This window comes from Megalops cyprinoides, chromosome 1 (genome assembly GCF_013368585.1).
Source record: "Megalops cyprinoides isolate fMegCyp1 chromosome 1, fMegCyp1.pri, whole genome shotgun sequence".
NCBI lineage: Eukaryota > Metazoa > Chordata > Actinopteri > Elopiformes > Megalopidae > Megalops > Megalops cyprinoides.
The window spans coordinates 57,516,128-57,533,005 of record NC_050583.1 but is presented as its reverse complement, the minus strand read 5'-3'; the positions used below and the strand labels follow the sequence as shown (position 1 = coordinate 57,533,005).

At 40.3% G+C, this 16,878-nt stretch overlaps 1 long non-coding RNA gene across 1 annotated transcript; it reads right to left on the bottom strand.

Annotated features, from left to right (window-relative positions):
• Positions 1-995: 995 nt before the first annotated feature.
• On the bottom strand, positions 996-6,181 carry LOC118782901. The gene is made up of 3 exons (XR_005005184.1): positions 5,880-6,181; positions 3,647-3,709; positions 996-1,539 (listed from the first exon to the last, which is right to left on the bottom strand). It is a non-coding gene; the product is annotated as an uncharacterized LOC118782901 (long non-coding RNA).
• Positions 6,182-16,878: the final 10,697 nt, after the last annotated feature.

The following is a 16,878-nucleotide window of genomic DNA, read 5'->3' as shown; positions in this document are numbered from 1 at the left end:
CACAAGTTTATTTAGTTCATATTAATGTGCGTGGCATGATATGTGTGTGTCTGTGGACATATATGGAGTCCATCTGTGTGAATCGTTATGGTCACAGTATTTATTCGTAATGATTCTAACCTCCCTTCGCCTCCCCCCCACCTCCCCAAAGTCCCCACATCCCACCATCTTAAAAACTGCAGACAGATTGTTTTAGGATTCTTCGGCATAAGTGTAATTTTGAAAATTCATGATGAAATCATTAATTAATTTCTTACATTGAAAGCAAATAGCAGCATATTTGTTACACATTTCAACCAACGATGCATGCTGATTCCTGAATCTCGGTGGACAAAAAGGGCATAAACATTAAAGAGTATCAACATCGACACAAAGCCTGCATCAAATTACAAATGTTCACTGTTCGCCTTTTATTTGGGGCCGATGACTTTTCATCAATACTTCAAAGAATGCTGTCTTTGTTGAAAGAATGGCATTGCTCTTGTGTAATGGCATTGCACACATCACTCGTTGTCTGGAAAAGGTTGGCTTACTTAGGAGAGGGAAATTATAAATACTGCCTAATTCCAGACAGATGACTAAGTCTCCTGAGGAAAGGAGAGTATGGCTGTGAACACAAAAGATAGCAGGGAGGATGGGAAAATTTGTGGCCCCATCCAAATAATTACTACCCTCTACTAAACACAACTTACCATTATCTTGAATAGTTGCACCTCATGTGCAATGTGTTATGATGTGTAACAAAGCTGTAAGCACAGCTCTATGTGTAATGCCATTACCTATATTCAGGATGACCACTGATGATGATGACAATGTGACAACAAACCAAAGTAAAGAAAGCTGAAAAAAAAATGTGAGTGGTGATTAAATGCTGTGCTCTCCCATACCTTGTATCATTGAATTTAACGTTATATTATGTATTTTGCTCAGTAGACTCCCTTGTCCAGAGTGACATACAAAGCTTGCATTGTTTTAAAAATCCTCCATTTGGACAGTAGGATATTCACTGAAGCGATTCAGAGTCAGTACCTTGTTCAAGGGTATTACAGCATTGCCCCATCTGGGAATTAACATTGCAACCTTTGCGTTATAGACTGTAATCCCTACTGCGCCAGACTTCCATATTTTCCAGATCCAGCTTCATCTGACCTTTATGTCTTCCCAAGTCCAATGTCATACGTGGAGCTTTCTCATTAACGTTGCATTACATTCATTTAGCAGACGCTCCTGTCGAGAGCAACTTCCAGCTTTTTATGTGACAGCAAAGTATCTGTGGGTACAGTGGAGGCTTGTTTGGCTAAACCAAGATGAATACTGTAGGTCCACAGTAAGGAGATATCATGAATGTCATGCATTGTGTTGAGGTCACAGGAGGCTATGCTGGAATATAGAGTGGGAGGAGTTACGTTTCTGGAGGGACATCTGGCAGAGACCACAGTCGTTCTGTTCCACCCAGACGTCTGTGGCCTTTCTTGCTATCATGTGTTTGGCAAACTGCTCCTGCTGCATTCCCACATGGTGGAGGCTTCTTGCTGTCCCCTAGAATGACACACAGTATAGCCTCTGCAGCAGTTTGCCAATGATTTAATGTCAAAGTGCTCTTCATTCTGCACCATGCTATAAGCCAATTGCCCTCTGACTGAACCTTTGAAAAGAGAGGTCGAGCAGGCCTGCTCGTGTTTCTCTCTCTCTGCTGTTGGTGCTGTGCTCATAGGCCTGCATTTCTCCATATGAAACGTATTGATCTGTGTGACAAAATTCCCCTAGAAGAGAAAATAATGTCAAATCTGAATTCTGAATCTGTAGGGGCAGAAAACAGTCAGAGGATGAATTTCTGTCATCAACTTTCAATAGTGTGCTGGGTATGTACAGTAAAATGGTAAACTGCTGACAGTGCACGTATGCACACACACACACACACACACACACACACACACACACACACACACACACACATACACACACACTGTACTTTTGAACCACTACTTGTTTTAACAGCTGGCATGTAGGGGTCAGCTGAGGGGCAGCTGACCTCTGACACTGCTGGAATGAATCCAACAAAAGTTTAATAGAAATTCAAACCACCATTAGGAATGGCATGAGCCAACAAGGTCCGGATAGCCAGAGTTCAGCCTGTGAGAATTGGATGATTAAGCTCATCCAGGTTTCGCTATGTAGATAACACTCAGTCAGCTTTGTCTGAGCCATGAGCCATTCTATCTCTTCTTCTTGACACTTTACACTGGACACTTGACTTACTTTATTTTGGGAATGTGAGAGAGGTGTAACACAGGGTACTATGCAACGCCCATGACCACATTCATGACATAAATAATTAGTGCTTGCAAGTCAGGTTAAGTTCTTTATCTGATTTGAATTATTAATGAGAAAACAGTAAAATGGAACTGTGTACTGCAGCCAGTTTTTCTAAACTCCAGTGGGATTAGCCTTTTTTTGTTGTGTTTCACAGGAAGTGTCACATACAATGCATCTTTCATCCAGTCTTACACACAGGCCCCAGTTAATGCATTGAAAAAAGAATACTAAGGAATCAAGTTTTGCAGTGACTGCCCTGAATTCTTTACTGCTCTAAAGCTCCATATGGTATTTTGTGTGACCCTAAGGAGGAAAGGAAACAACACACAATGCAATTAATTTTAAGCGAAAGCCTTTTTTTTTCTTTTTTTTACATTTTCTTTAGTAAAATTCTTAAATCTTCAGCTTTAAAGAGGGATGTATATTTTGGTGTTTAATCCAAGAGTGAAATGGTTTTGGGCATATCTGAATCTGTAGCTTAGTGAAACATTTCCTGGCTGATATTTGGTGTTTAGTGCCATGGTACATTTCAGTTTCATTTTAAAGTGGCAATGAATTAATGATTTATTTCTTCCTTCTGTGCAGTTTTGTTGCATAGGCTGTACTGATGTTGACACTGGTGTCAACACCCAGCATGACATTTTAGGCCAATTTTTAGCTGATATTATGCCTTGCACTTTTTAATAGGATAAATTTTAAAGCTTAATAATTTTAATCATCAGCTGTAGTAGTGCCTTATTTATCTAGTTCACTTTCCCCTGTATCTTAATGTGTTGTGTCTCATGCATATAGATTTGGTGTGGTTAGACTTTGGTGTGGCAACACGTTTTTTTTTATGTATATTATATAACATATGTTGTTTTTTTTAAGATATAATGTCTGTGGAGATGAGAATCCCATGTTAAAGATAGAACTACTACTCCTGGATATTTTTATCATTGAATGAAACCATTTATTTTAGCTTTGTCCTCTGAGTCACTGTTTCTACCCCCAGACCTTTCTGGCTTACCAAAGGCAGCAGCAGTGTTTAAACTACTTGCTTTGACTGTAACCATAGAGCTTGCTACACTTTAAATGTAGGTGGAGCAGATCTTGGAGAGACCTGACCGAGCGATCAAATATGGGCGCTTACTGGACAGTTTTCAGTGTCATCCATAACTCATTGAAATCTACTGACAAACCCTGCAAAAAAGCAGATGAAACACATGCAAGGCCAAACAAATTTGGGTAGGTGCAAGAGAAGGAAGAGGAAAGAGCATTTATTTGCAATATAAAAGCTGGCTTTTAAAAACGACATCTGATTGAAATAATTTCACTGCTTCTTCCTTACCTGCACCGGAGACACCATTTACACAGGAATGATCAGACTTCCCACTCCCACTCAAATCAGTTCCTTTTAAAGAGGTAAAACAAGGACACTATCACTACATGCAAACACTTCAACTGTTTACACTGGGCATATATAAGCGTGTTTAAATTTTGCATATGTTCTGGTTTACTAAGCTGCAGACTCTTAATAAGCAGAGAGTCCCACGTGACTATTTTTAGAAAGCCACATTTCTCTTAAAATGTGTCTTATATGACATCTTAATATAAAATGAAAGTTCAAAAGCCTGTAATTACTCCTACATCTTAGTTTTAAATTGTGGTCTGAGTTCTCCCAATGTGCACTGCATATGTATGCATCTATGTGAGACATTAAGTTCTCAATTTAGGAAGGAGAGCCCTCCAATGTTGAAAATGTAGATCCTTCATCCATCACAGGGAAATGGAGGGAGGAGGGAGAAATTGACATCATAGTTTTGAAGCAGAATTTTTGTTTCATTTTTTGCAGGATTGCCAACTTGCAGTACCAGTTTGCAGTGACAGAGCCTCCCTGTCTGTGCCCCAAATTCTGGGAAGCTCTTCAGTGACATGCCACAACTAGCAGCATCACAAGGTTCTCACATGACACCCCGGCACCTCAGGCACAGCGCTACCCTCCATAACTGCCAGGCTGTGTTCGTGAATGCAATGTTCACTGCAATTAGTGATCACAGTACCGTGAGGTTCACGTTTTACTCAGAGTGCTCCGTATTTGCCAGCTCATGAAGGTGGCATTCAGTGCTGTAATTTATGGACCTGTTTGGCTCATTTTGCCTTTTAGCCATGAGGTCAGTAGGGATTGGCCTAATTTACTCATGCACTGTCTTGTTAAATAGCAAGTCCTGCCTAAATTCTTCCAGAGAGTCCTCTTTTTTCTTCTCGTTTTGCAATGCTCTTGTAATGTTGCCATATACTGCACATATTCCACCAAACAGAGAACTCTGCATGGAGCAAATTGAGTTGGGTACAATCTAAGTGCAGTACTATCAGCTGTAACACTTCTTTTATGTGGCTGAGTATGCTGCACACCAAATTCAATTATTGGAATATTTATGCTGAACAGTGATGGTTGCTTCTCTCAGTGGGTTGCAGAATGTACCAGTAAATTTGGATATATCGTGAACTCTGGAAATCCCTGCAGAAGAGGGTTCAGAAATGTTTCAGAAGCGGAACCCAGCACTGCTCACACACAATAGGTGGCATTGAAGCCGCCCAACGTACGAAATGACTGCCGCTTTGTGTACCCTACTTACACTGGCTCAGGAAACAAAACTCCGGTTTCTTAAACAAACTCAATGCCAGGCTGGAAAAACTGCTCAGCGTGTTGTTTCAGATCTCTCACATCGGCCCCTTTTCCATACTCTTAATGTTCCATTATTTACTGTCTTAATTTCACCAAGCATGCCTCAAGTGGAGTGCTGACCTCAGGTCCTATCAGAGGCTAGTGCACAGTGGAGTAAGAGTTTATTAAATGGCGATTTTTGGTAATAATCTAAACAACTCAGTTTAGCTGAGTGATAAACATCTGCAGAACAGAATCTGGACCTAAAATATGAAGGCATAACACAAACACTGACACACCAACACCACAACTAATTCTGAGGGTTTTTTTTTCCCTCACCCACACTCACATAATCTTAGCAATGTGTATGTCCAGGTTTTTAGGCAGTGGTGCAGATTCAGTTTATTAACAGTGAGATACATACAGACTTGTTATTGGACCACAAATTAATCAGTTCAAAGCATAAAAACTTCTTCCTTCTTTTTTATCGACTGCCGACCTTGAGATTTACCGGATTTATTCAGAACAGTATTTCAATCCAGATTTCAATCCAGCCGTTGTAAAGAATAGTAAAATAAGTCACAAATATTTTATCAGGAAGTGTATCAGTTTAATATTTGCATGCTGTTAAAGCTGAAGAGGGTGTGTACTGGAATATCTGTGTGGACATAGCATACATAGCTGCTCCTGTGGTAAGCTACATGCAACAGAGGAGAACCTGTATGGGAGAGACTGACTACGTTCAGGAAAGTGGCTGCACTATGCACTCTTTTAGTCATAGAAATGAATGACTGTTTTGTCTCCCAAGTGTTGCTGTTGAACTATGCTGCTGTTTTTTTTTTTTTTGTCTGAGTACACAAAAGCAGAAAAAAACATTCCCCATGAATCATGTTCAAGCTCAAAATAAATCACTTACCTAGGTCCAAAAATGATGGATGAAACAAATGAAACAGTCTTGTTGTTGTCGTCACTGGCACACATTCTTTTAATACTGTTATTTCTATCAACGGATTTTGCTTTTTGGTGTAATCTAATGCCCCAGTTGTTTGAAACATGTACCACATTTAACACAACACAAAATTACAGCATGCCCTGAGCATTAATAAATCTCCCTTCCCATTATGGCTTGAGGACCAGTAATAAAGCTTATGGATAAAACAGTGATTGACTTTGAGGACCAGTTCACTGCGACGTTTTGGGAAAATCATCCCATCAGTGCACGCATCCTCCCAATGGCATTGCTGTTCTGTTCCTTTCAGCTTTGTCTTTAGATAGCTCACTTCCCTTCTCCCTGGAGGATTTGCTGGGAAACGTTTTGCAGACAATAATCTTTGTGGTTTGAGCAGTGTCCATGAGTCAGGGTTTGCTCAAGGGGCTTTTCCTCTCATTCCTCTTCCTGTGGAGAAGCACAGGGCAGCCCTGACTGAGGCCCGGCCCAGTGTTTCCTCCCTGTCTCACATACACTCACTGATTGTGCTTTGTATGAAAAACCCAAATTAGCTAAGTTTTTTTTTTTTTTAACAAAAAATAGACAGGTCATCAGAGGTAGGGAACACGAAGTCTAGGTGCGTTTTCCAAACCGTCTGCCCGAAATTCAACATCTGTCGGAAAGCAAATGTCAGAATGGGACCCGTGAATGAGGAGTCAAAATAAGCCTTCATTGGGTATGTTTGTTTTGTACCTGGCTGCACAGAACCCAGCTGTTTATTCTGGTGATCCTGCTATCTCTGACCCAACGGCTCCGGCCCTCACATTTCCACAAAAATTCCTCAGACGTTCTCACAGCAGCCGAACCCACATCCCCACAGTAGCTGTACCCACATAAGGGCTTAATTGTTCTGTTCTGTGCCACTGTCGGGGACACGGAATAAATGTACTCTTCTGTATTGCTTCACTGTTTCAGTGGTCAAATCAATCTCAATATTTAAAATCCCTCAGTCGTGGCTACATCACTGAACTAATACTGCTAAGCAGGTTTCTTTCCCAAGCCTTTTTTTAGAGGAAATGTGATTCATGTTCTTCTGACCTGAAAGTACTGTATAAGAGGATTTCGTGCTCTTCAGTAACTTGCTTTTACTTTTTTTTGTTCTACCCGAAGGTGTTCGAGAGTCTAAATTAAGAGAAAAGCTAATATCTTGGAATTTTTGAAGTGGAACCCATTTCACAGAGCTCCAAACCCCCTAAGAAATAAGCTGTCCAAAGTAAAGGAGGTGGTGGGGAGATAAGCAGAATGGGCTAATACATTTAAAAAAAAAAAAGTGTTGGCAGCTCTCCTTATGTCCTTTGCCACGGGCAAGGCCCAGGAATGGGGGAAGCTATCTTTGTTTTGAGAAGGAAAAGCACTGGGCTCTATCATTTGACACAGGGCATCTGCAGGGGAATACAGTTTTGAGTGTTGTATGGTGGGCCTTGGTTCATTGTAACTGCAATGCACTTTGTCCGAAACAATAACACATTTAAGAAAGCGGTGATGATTTTTTTTTTTCATCTCTGCAAGTTTTTATTGATTTTAGGAACCATAGAAGATGTACTACTATGTAAGTAATAAAAATTAATTCTATTTGCAATTCACTATTAAAGAAAATGTGCTTTGCGGTTAGATTGAAATGTTTCTCCCATTTTATCTGTCCAAAAGCTGCATTCCTCTGTGTCCCAGTCAAACATTCCGAGAGCGAATGCAAGCTTGAGTAGATTCCTTATTTGGTGTCCCACACACAATGTTATCAGTGCCATTTCAAAGATAATGCAGAGCTGAAGAATTTCATCTTAAACATGGTTTGTGGAGAACATTCTGGCAAACTTGTCTTGCATCACACATTATTACTCATTGTTGTTAGCACTTGACCTGTTATATTTATTCTGTAGCTATTATTATTATTATTATTAGTAGTAGTAGCAGTAGTACTAGTAGGCCTAGTAGTAGTAGTAGCAGCAGCAGTAGTAGTATTAGTATTATTATTACGGTTGTTTTGTTGTTACTGTGGTGGAATATGCACACAATTCGAATAATAGAAAGATGATGAACATGTTTTCTTATGTATGGAAATGTTAACAGTTTCAAATCATCCCTGAAAAATTCCTTTTGCTCTCTGAAGTCATCAGACACCACACAGAAAATGAATCAGCCTCAGAAATGCCGTGGATTTGTCTCTCTATGTTCCAAAACTGAAAAAGGAAAAAAAAAACTGAAATATCCTCGCAAGGAAAGGGCTAGTCATTTTCTTAATTACTTTCCGGTGTGAAAATGGGCCTTTTTGTAGTGTAAACACAACATTAGGGAAAGCAAGCAGTTTCAGTTAAAGTCCCTTCAGGGCAGAGCAGCACAGAGGGGCCCTGGGTAGGAGCACATGGATAATGAGCTGGTCAGAAGTGGTGATTATTAGTGCATGCTGGAGACTTGCCCTGTAGCTCTGATCTCATAGGAAGCCTCACTTCCCCTTTCTCACAGGGCTTAAGTGATCGCCTGATGTCCACAATGACCATGACCCTGGGCCCTTCAGAGATGAGTGTTCTGACTATGGGAGTAACATGGTCGCTGCACCATTCAGGGAGGTTACAGCTGATATTTTCACTTTTCAATCACTGGACCAACAGCCGCTGGCCTGTTTTCCCATTAGGTTTTCACCAAAGCTGACCTTTCAGTACTATTCTGTTGTTTGCACAGAACCAAACCATATAAGGCATGTGGACAGTACTCTCTGTGTGTTTCAGTGCGTCAATAAATCCATTCTTCCTCTTGAGTTTGACTGTGGGGTGAGGTCAGAGCCCAAGCCAGCAAAGACCACACCTAAATGGTCCATGTCAGAGCCTGCAAATTTCCACTGATTACCCAAGTATAATATCATTGGTTATGGTATGAGGTTGGGTTTTCATGAGAATGCCATTCACTGGTCCCTGTATTTATTCAGTAGAGGCAGACATTTAAATCCAAGCAGGTAGAAACAGTGGCAGAACAGAGGAGACATTGATGTGACCTTAATGAGACCTGGCATAGATTGTTCATCACAGTGCAATATGAATAATAAGTGGAAATTAAAAGCCTGTTTAAACCAACCTGGCTTTTTTGGAGGTTGTTTGCACAGCAGTGACACTGTCATTACAACCACCAGTATTGTTACTTTTTTGTCCACTAGAAACACTTTATGGCAGGGAAATCCTTTCAGATACAGCATGCATGTGATATCAAATCAGAATTTTCCATGACTTCTAATGGAATAAGGAGTACATATAACAGTTTCCAAACAGAATTAAGCACTAAACCAAAAACTGTTTTGTGTTGAAAAAGAGAACATCAGATAAAAATGATTTAAAATTCCTTGAAAACAAAAACACTAAAAAAAGCTACAATATAGGCACATAAATCTAAACTATATATGTAAACAGTCATATGCTTTCATTGTTCTTGGAATTTGTTTTTTTTAATGTAAAGTTAAGTGCAGGTTACAAATTACTGTGGGAAACGCAGACGCAAGAATGACTGGAATTTCGTTTTTTTGTGAGATTCCTCCCTCTGTCTGTGCCATAGACATGTAGTATTTAGAGCGTTTCAGAATATACTTTCAGTGAGCCATATGAATGTTCTGTAAGTGTAATTCTCTACTTTTATGAGCTCTCTTCATTTTCATTTTTCTTTTTAAAGAAAGTAGCTTTTAAAGCTATTTTTATGAAATTATGTCAATGCTGTGAAAATATGAAGGGCTTTACTTTAAAAATCAGGGTAGAACATACAGTAGAGAGCTAGTCGGCTTAAAAATGCCTGTAACCATATTTTCGGCAATCTTTGCTTTATTAACAGATTTACTTGATGTTTCTGGTATACATCAGTGTTGAATTTTTCTCTTTTTTTTCTTCATAAAAGATTGGCCATGTTGTTGTTAGTTTTCACGTGGGAATTTTAGGATAATTTTCCTGTACCTAGCCATTTCCAGAAGATTTAGTTTACATATCTACAGAAAAACAGTATACATCTTGCAAAACTCAAAAGAACACCTGTTTCACTTATTTTTTAAAAAAGGAACTGAAATGTCTTGCAACTCTAATTCTTTCTCACTGTAACTTCTCCTTTCATCTTCACAGCTTGAATTATGAAGCAAAGCAAGGTGCTGGATTACAGAAGAATGTATGTGTACTTGTATTTGTCTTTGACTTTCACACTTCAGAGAGACGACGTGCCGACACATAACGAGACGGATGTAATGACATATTTTTAGTTCGCCTAATTTTAGAGAGTGGCCTCAGTGGTCATGCTCAAAGACCATGTCTTATGCACTCCAGCGCTGGACTCAAGCCAAAAAAGTTATGCATTCAGAAACATACCACAAAGTACTAGCTGCTCTACAGATTCATTGTGCTTTTACTTGTCCTGAATGCAGTGCAGTGCAATATTGAATTAATGCATTAGGAACAATTTCCTGCAAAGTAAAGGAGGGATTACATTTTTCAGTAAGTATTCACCTAGTGTTGTCTGTGTACCCTGTGGTTTTGAAAAACAGCTTCTTACAAAAAGACGACTAGAATAGTCCTACCGTGGAAATGTAGGGTGGCTCTCGGACAGCTTGACTTCTATTGTTTCCTGTGGCCTCCTCACGTCTCTTTATGCAGCTTGATACAGCTTCACAGGATGTTGATTCAGAATGGCATAAGATAGAGACAAACAAAAAACCCATCCCTGACTGTATGATGACCTGCATCCTATGCTGAACAACATTTTGTGGTTGGGGGCCTGTGTTATCTTTACAGTCTTTTTATTTATACCTCAGTGGAAATTGTCAGGACATCTGGAACTATCACTAGATTCAAATATTGCAGAGGGGTGAGCACAACAGGCAAGCAGAGAAAGTAGGAACTTCCTCTATTGGAGCACATGTCATAATGGCCTCTTAGGTCAGAGGTTTCAGTATGTGCAAGTTCATGGACTTTGTGACAGATTCAAGAAGTTGTGGAGAAAATGCATGCTACTACTGCCATTTATGTATGTAAGCAATTGTATGTGTATGTATGTAAGCAATTTATGCATATAAATACAACAGAAGCTTTTATGCAGCTAGACAATAGCAAATTATTAATATAGCTCACATAACCAAAACATTTATGAATGTACACAGGAAAGACCATTGTGTAATAATACCCTTGATAAAAAATACAAGCTTAGCCACGTGTCTTCCTGTTCTTCAAGTCAAGTCATAGCACACAAGAAACACGTTTGCTCTTGTAGTCACTATTATGCAGTCAGAACTACTGTGTAACAACAAAATTCCAATAATCCTGGGTAAAATAATAGAACTTTATATTTGAAACTTCTGTGCAGGTACTTTTCCAATGCGCAATTCCAGTTCACAGCTGGATTGATGCAATCATAGCAGCCGTGACGTGTACGTACGCAGAAACCACCGGAGGTATTGAGCAGCAGCCCGAAAATCAAAATTCTCTCCAGCTGTACAATTGCTGTGGTAACTTGTTAACACTTTGAAACCCCATGGTGCTATTTCCTGTCCAGGTTTTAAATCAAATCCCTCCAGCTTATTCACCAACAAAATGTTGCCGCCTCTGATCCAAAGTCATAAAACCGTAACACAAAACACATTGCACAGACAACAGCACAGTGGAAACTACCGATTACAGGAAAGAATGGCTCTATTGTATGCACAGTTAGTACTATGTTTTGTGTTCAGTCATATTGTGTTCAGTCATATAGCTTAAAGTGTTCATTTCATGCAACTGATTTAGACCTTATCTATGGCCTAATGCACTGCATTATAAGTCATTTCTGGCCATCTGTTCTACATGCAAATGAGTATGAGTGTCTTACCTTAAATATATGGGAGACTGTCTACTACAAGGTGCAGAATCTGAGATGACTAATCCCTAATTCAATAATACACCACCCTCTTTCTTTTGAGAGCCCATCAGGACGCTTCAGTCATATTTTGAATGGTAATGATATGTTTAGAGCTTTAACTACATTTGCAACCATGTAATCATAACTGTTTAAGTTACACTGACGAAACGGATTGTGCACTGGCCTACACCATACATGCTTTTTTTTGTACAGATGACAGCTGTGGTAGCGACAATCCTTTCATCTCTTGCTAGCAGTTGCACAGAAGTGTGTTTTGTGCATCCTGCAAATGACAGCACAGTGAGAATGCCAATTCTCGACATACTGCAGATCTAAAGAGGGGAGGGATGGGTCTGTCAACAGCGTTTTCGCTGTCTGGGGTTAATGGGCTGCCACAATGCTGCACGCCGCTGAGAATGATCTAACCACAGTTGCTACAGTGAGGCAACGTTCATTATGGATTGCTTCATGTAGGCCAGCGTTGTCCAAACCTCTCCTGGAGGGCCACTTGTCCTGCATGTTTTAGATCTCTCCCTGCTCCGACACAGCTGATTTAAATGATCCGTTTGTTATTAGGCAGCTTCAGGAGTTCATAATCCTCATTGATCATTTGAATCAGCGCTGATGTAGACAGATAGTAAAGTATTCCAGTTGCATTCCTCATACCTCATATATACACATCGTGTGAGATTAGTGGTCCTTCTACTTGCCAATATTAAACAAAATAGTGTTTTCTTTCTCAAGCAACAATATGTAACAACAGGGCTGGGTGAAAAGGTTAAAAACGTTACAAGAGCTGTAGTGTCTTGCCTGTGAGGAAAATAACTAGATGCAAAAGATCCATTTGTGTGATTAGCTCAGACGGATACAGAGGGTGCATATGAGTGAACGTCATGCTATTTGAAACCGTGATCAGGCTGCTGAGAAACAAAACCATTTCTGCACCTTGAGGATGAGAGTCAGCCAGTTCAGCACATCCTGTTGCAGCTGTCCCCCTCAGTGAAACATCAGTGGGGTTCTTAGTGAGACTAGCATGACCAAACTCCTCATCTTGGCATCTTCTAAATGAAGTCATGCACACTGTATCCAGCAGCTGGATTCTAGCCAAATGTCCAGTCACATGCTAATCACATTTAACAAATTTGCCATGCACAGGGGTGACTGTGACGAATGCATGTTGGAAAGAAGAATTTACTGTACAAATTATACTCCTTATCTACTAGCTGGTAGTCTGTAAATGCTGCTCCTTAGAGAGGTCAATGTTAAAAGCAATGTTTGGGGGACTGGTCATTTCATTGTTTTTTGAAACTGCTTTTGTAAGTAATGAGTTATCATTCCAAGGTTGCTTTGTAAAACACTGAAGTGTTGAAGTATGGTCCCCAGGTATTTCCCCAACCAGTTATGTAGAAAGCTAAATGAGTCCATTATTACTGTGTGCACACGTCAGCAGCAAGTGGATGAAATGCATCTGACATTGTTGCACCTAATCCACCTAAACCATACTAGCAGAAACATTTAATCTACTGTCTCCCAGACAGCAAAACCTGCAAACCTGGGCTTAGGCTCAGATTCACGATAACTGTAATGTGCTTTGCCTTCAACTGAGAACACCAGAATGATCATTTCCTGTTGTGTGTCACTTACACAACAGTATACACTTTGTGTTCACTTACATTAACAAAAAAATCAAGCACTGTGTGAGACAGGAGTAAACATCACACTTGCTGAAGACTGAAAACTCCACACAATGTGCATTATTTAGACTGTGTTTGCCGAGACAGGTGGAGCCGCCGTGTGAGATGTGAGGAAACCCCGAAAAGGAAACCAAACATCCTGTTGTTGCTCCTCTGCATCAGATCTTTTTTCTGCCCTTCCTAATCCACACCTGCTTGCTACAAAGTCTGGGGCTTTGCTCGCACCCATAACCAAAAGAACAATTAATTCAAATAGGCTCAACGCCACTGCATCTTGAATAGCTCCTTATTGCTGTTTACATTCACAGACATGTGATCAGCCAGCCTTTTGATGACAACTGTTCTCTCACAGTACTTTACGTTCGGCCATCACTTCCCACATACCTGCCTTTTCATCTTTCTCTCAAGCCCATAATCAAGGAAATGTATGGCACAATGCGAACACGCACAGCAATCATTAAATGTTAGTCTGGCATATTTTACAGGACAGCGTTTGCAGAGCCCTCTCTCAAACTCATAAATAATTTTTCTCTAAGTTAGTCATTGAAGTTATTTCAAATAATCCTTTGTCTACAAATCGGCTTGGAGTTAAGAGTTCAATGAACACACCCAACATGGAGGTACAAGGCATTTCAGTACATCTCACACATGAGGAAACTGGAGGGTTTTTTTTTTTTTTTTTTTACTAAGGAGAACTCTTGCCTTTTTTGGAAAAGACCTTGCCTTTTTTGCTTTCACACACACTGGTATAAGACTACTCCTTTGTTCAGGGTCTAGAGGCCCTGATATTTCTGCACTTGATCTGATTTGTGGCACCAGTGGAAGAGGAATTGCACCTTAATAAGAGACTGCTGACCTATGCCGTGTCATCAGAGAGAGTAAGCAAACACCCTGCTCATGGCTCTATCTGAGAGCACTCAGACGTACACAGGCAGAGCACATACTTCTCTTACATTTGCTATTTAATTGCAGGGAAAAATCTTTTCTAAAACAGGGACAGGCCTAGATCTGACCTAAATGCAATGCAACAAACCTTCTTAGCTCTGAGTAATAAATTTAAGCACCACAGGTAAGTGTCATGGATTTTCAATTCATTAATCAAAGTTAATGACAATGCACACTGTGGTTAAGACTGACTCTGGGCCTTTATGTTCAATGTGAGGCGTTTTACATAAAACTGAAAGTAAAATGCGAACCAATACAAACAGAAAGTATGTGAGAGGGCCATGTGACTTTAATGACGAAAGTGGCAGTCGGTGTGGGTGTAAAGGTTTGGCATTTTATGGTGCGTAATACTTCATTAGACATCTTTGTTGACTGTTAACTGTGAGTAAGCTTGGATCTCACTCATTTACATCCGCAGCAGTAAAGATGACAGAGCACTCCTCAGGCTGCCTCCAGTGTTAGACTATTTCAGTCCCTGCTGTAATGATGTGGCGCAGTGCAATATAACAGGGCAGCAGGGTGGAGTTAAGTGCCCTTTTTTTCACTGAAGGGAAAATAAGGCTTTAATTCGCTGGAAAGTGGTTTCTATATTCTATATTTGCCCCAGCCATACAAAGACACCACCCAAAAGGCATGGACCTTTTTTTGAGCAATCCCACAGCACTGTAAGAGTTTCTGAATCCCCAGCCCCTCATCATCAGTAGTTCTCCTATTGTTCCAGATCTGTTCAAATGATGAAGAGTTCTTTTATGTATATATATTTTAATATTCATGTCTTTGACTTTGAATTGTTGTATTTCATATTTTGTGAGTATTGATATTATCAGTTCACATGTCAGTATTAATGGTCGCCTCTAGATCAATGACACGCTTGACCTTCACGACTGTTTCCATGGCAGTTGAACAATCAGCAGGAATGACAACAACGTTTTCGTATGCCGCCTACATAATTACGGCCTATCCTTATCACTTAAAAAAACAGGTCAGCCATCCAAATGTAAGAGGGAGCCGTGCAGAGTGCCTCAGTGCTGAGTAAGGGGCCCATAAATCAGAGGCCGTAAAAAAACGTGTCCTCTGTGTTAGTTCAGAAAAGCACGGCCCTGAGGGGATGGGGCCTCCGCTCCGCTTCAGGCTGGAGTCCGGCCTGTCGGTGTAGCTGGATAATGGTTTAGGCCAGCAGCGTTTGCACTGCCAGCACACAAGTGGCCATTCACCAGAGGCAATACCGATATGTAGTACGAAGAGGTGGCTAACACAGCCTTTGCATGTGTGCATGTATGTGTGTGAGTACGAACATGTGCATATCTGCACAGTTGTGCGCAAGTCACTTCAGACTCCCTGGGTACATGTGGGAGGGAGCGGTCAGGTGGGAGAAAACCGATCCCCACCACATTTTAATGTAAAGTGGGAGAAATTGCTATGTGGGGAGACTGAAATAGCAAAGGCTACAGCAGTTAACATTCTGCTAGCTGCGCAGCTGCCTCCGCACGATCACTCTTCCTAGAGGACGAGGATGTCGGTTTGGGCTAAACACAAACACATGCTGTGGACGAGGCCAGAGAGGGAAATGAAAGAGGAACGCTCTGAATCCGGTGCTAAAGAAAATGAGTAAGCAATCATTCTGTAAGCATGTTGCCACAACCCCAGTCTGGCGAGTTAGACTGCGATGTTGGACAAGCCATTCACATGCTTTGTTTCCTTTAGATTTGCCATTTAATCACCAGTTGCAATATTGTATTTTCTTGGTTTTGCTTATTTTGTGCAAATATGGAAATCTCTTAAATAACTGATTTTTTTCCCGAAAGGCAACATTTCAGCAGAATCATCATAGGTTATGCCTAGGTAATATATAGTACTATTGAAAGGACAACATATGATCAGTTGTCCTCATGTAGATGGACAGGTATTATGCAGGTTAGTCTACAGCAAATAAAACTGACTCCAATAATGACGTATAATTTAAGGTAAATCTGTAATTGGTCCAAAAGGTCTTTCAACAGTTTGATTCCTCCAAAAGATAACACGATTGCTTCATAGCAAAATTAATTTAGTATAAAAAACAGAATTTATTGAATGACAGCCCTATAACAACATTTTAAGGCACAGTGTCCAATGGATTGAGGCATTAGAATCTTCTTGCTGCCATTTTTCTTCCACGAGAATATTTCCCATCACACTCTGTCCTCTGAAGTCCAACTGAGTTGAAGAGCACACAGGAGCAATCTTTGTCCAGAAAGTCCAAATGGATTTTTCCTCAAGTAAAGTCATGAGCAAAGCTTCTGTCCTGTTACCTGAATCCATTACGTATGGTAACCCCTGATGCTACACTACATTTCATTTTGTAACATAACATACAGTACATTAAAACAACAACAAAACAGTATGCAAACATTAAAAAGGCAACCATAGTTTTTAAAAACACACACTGTGTCCATATA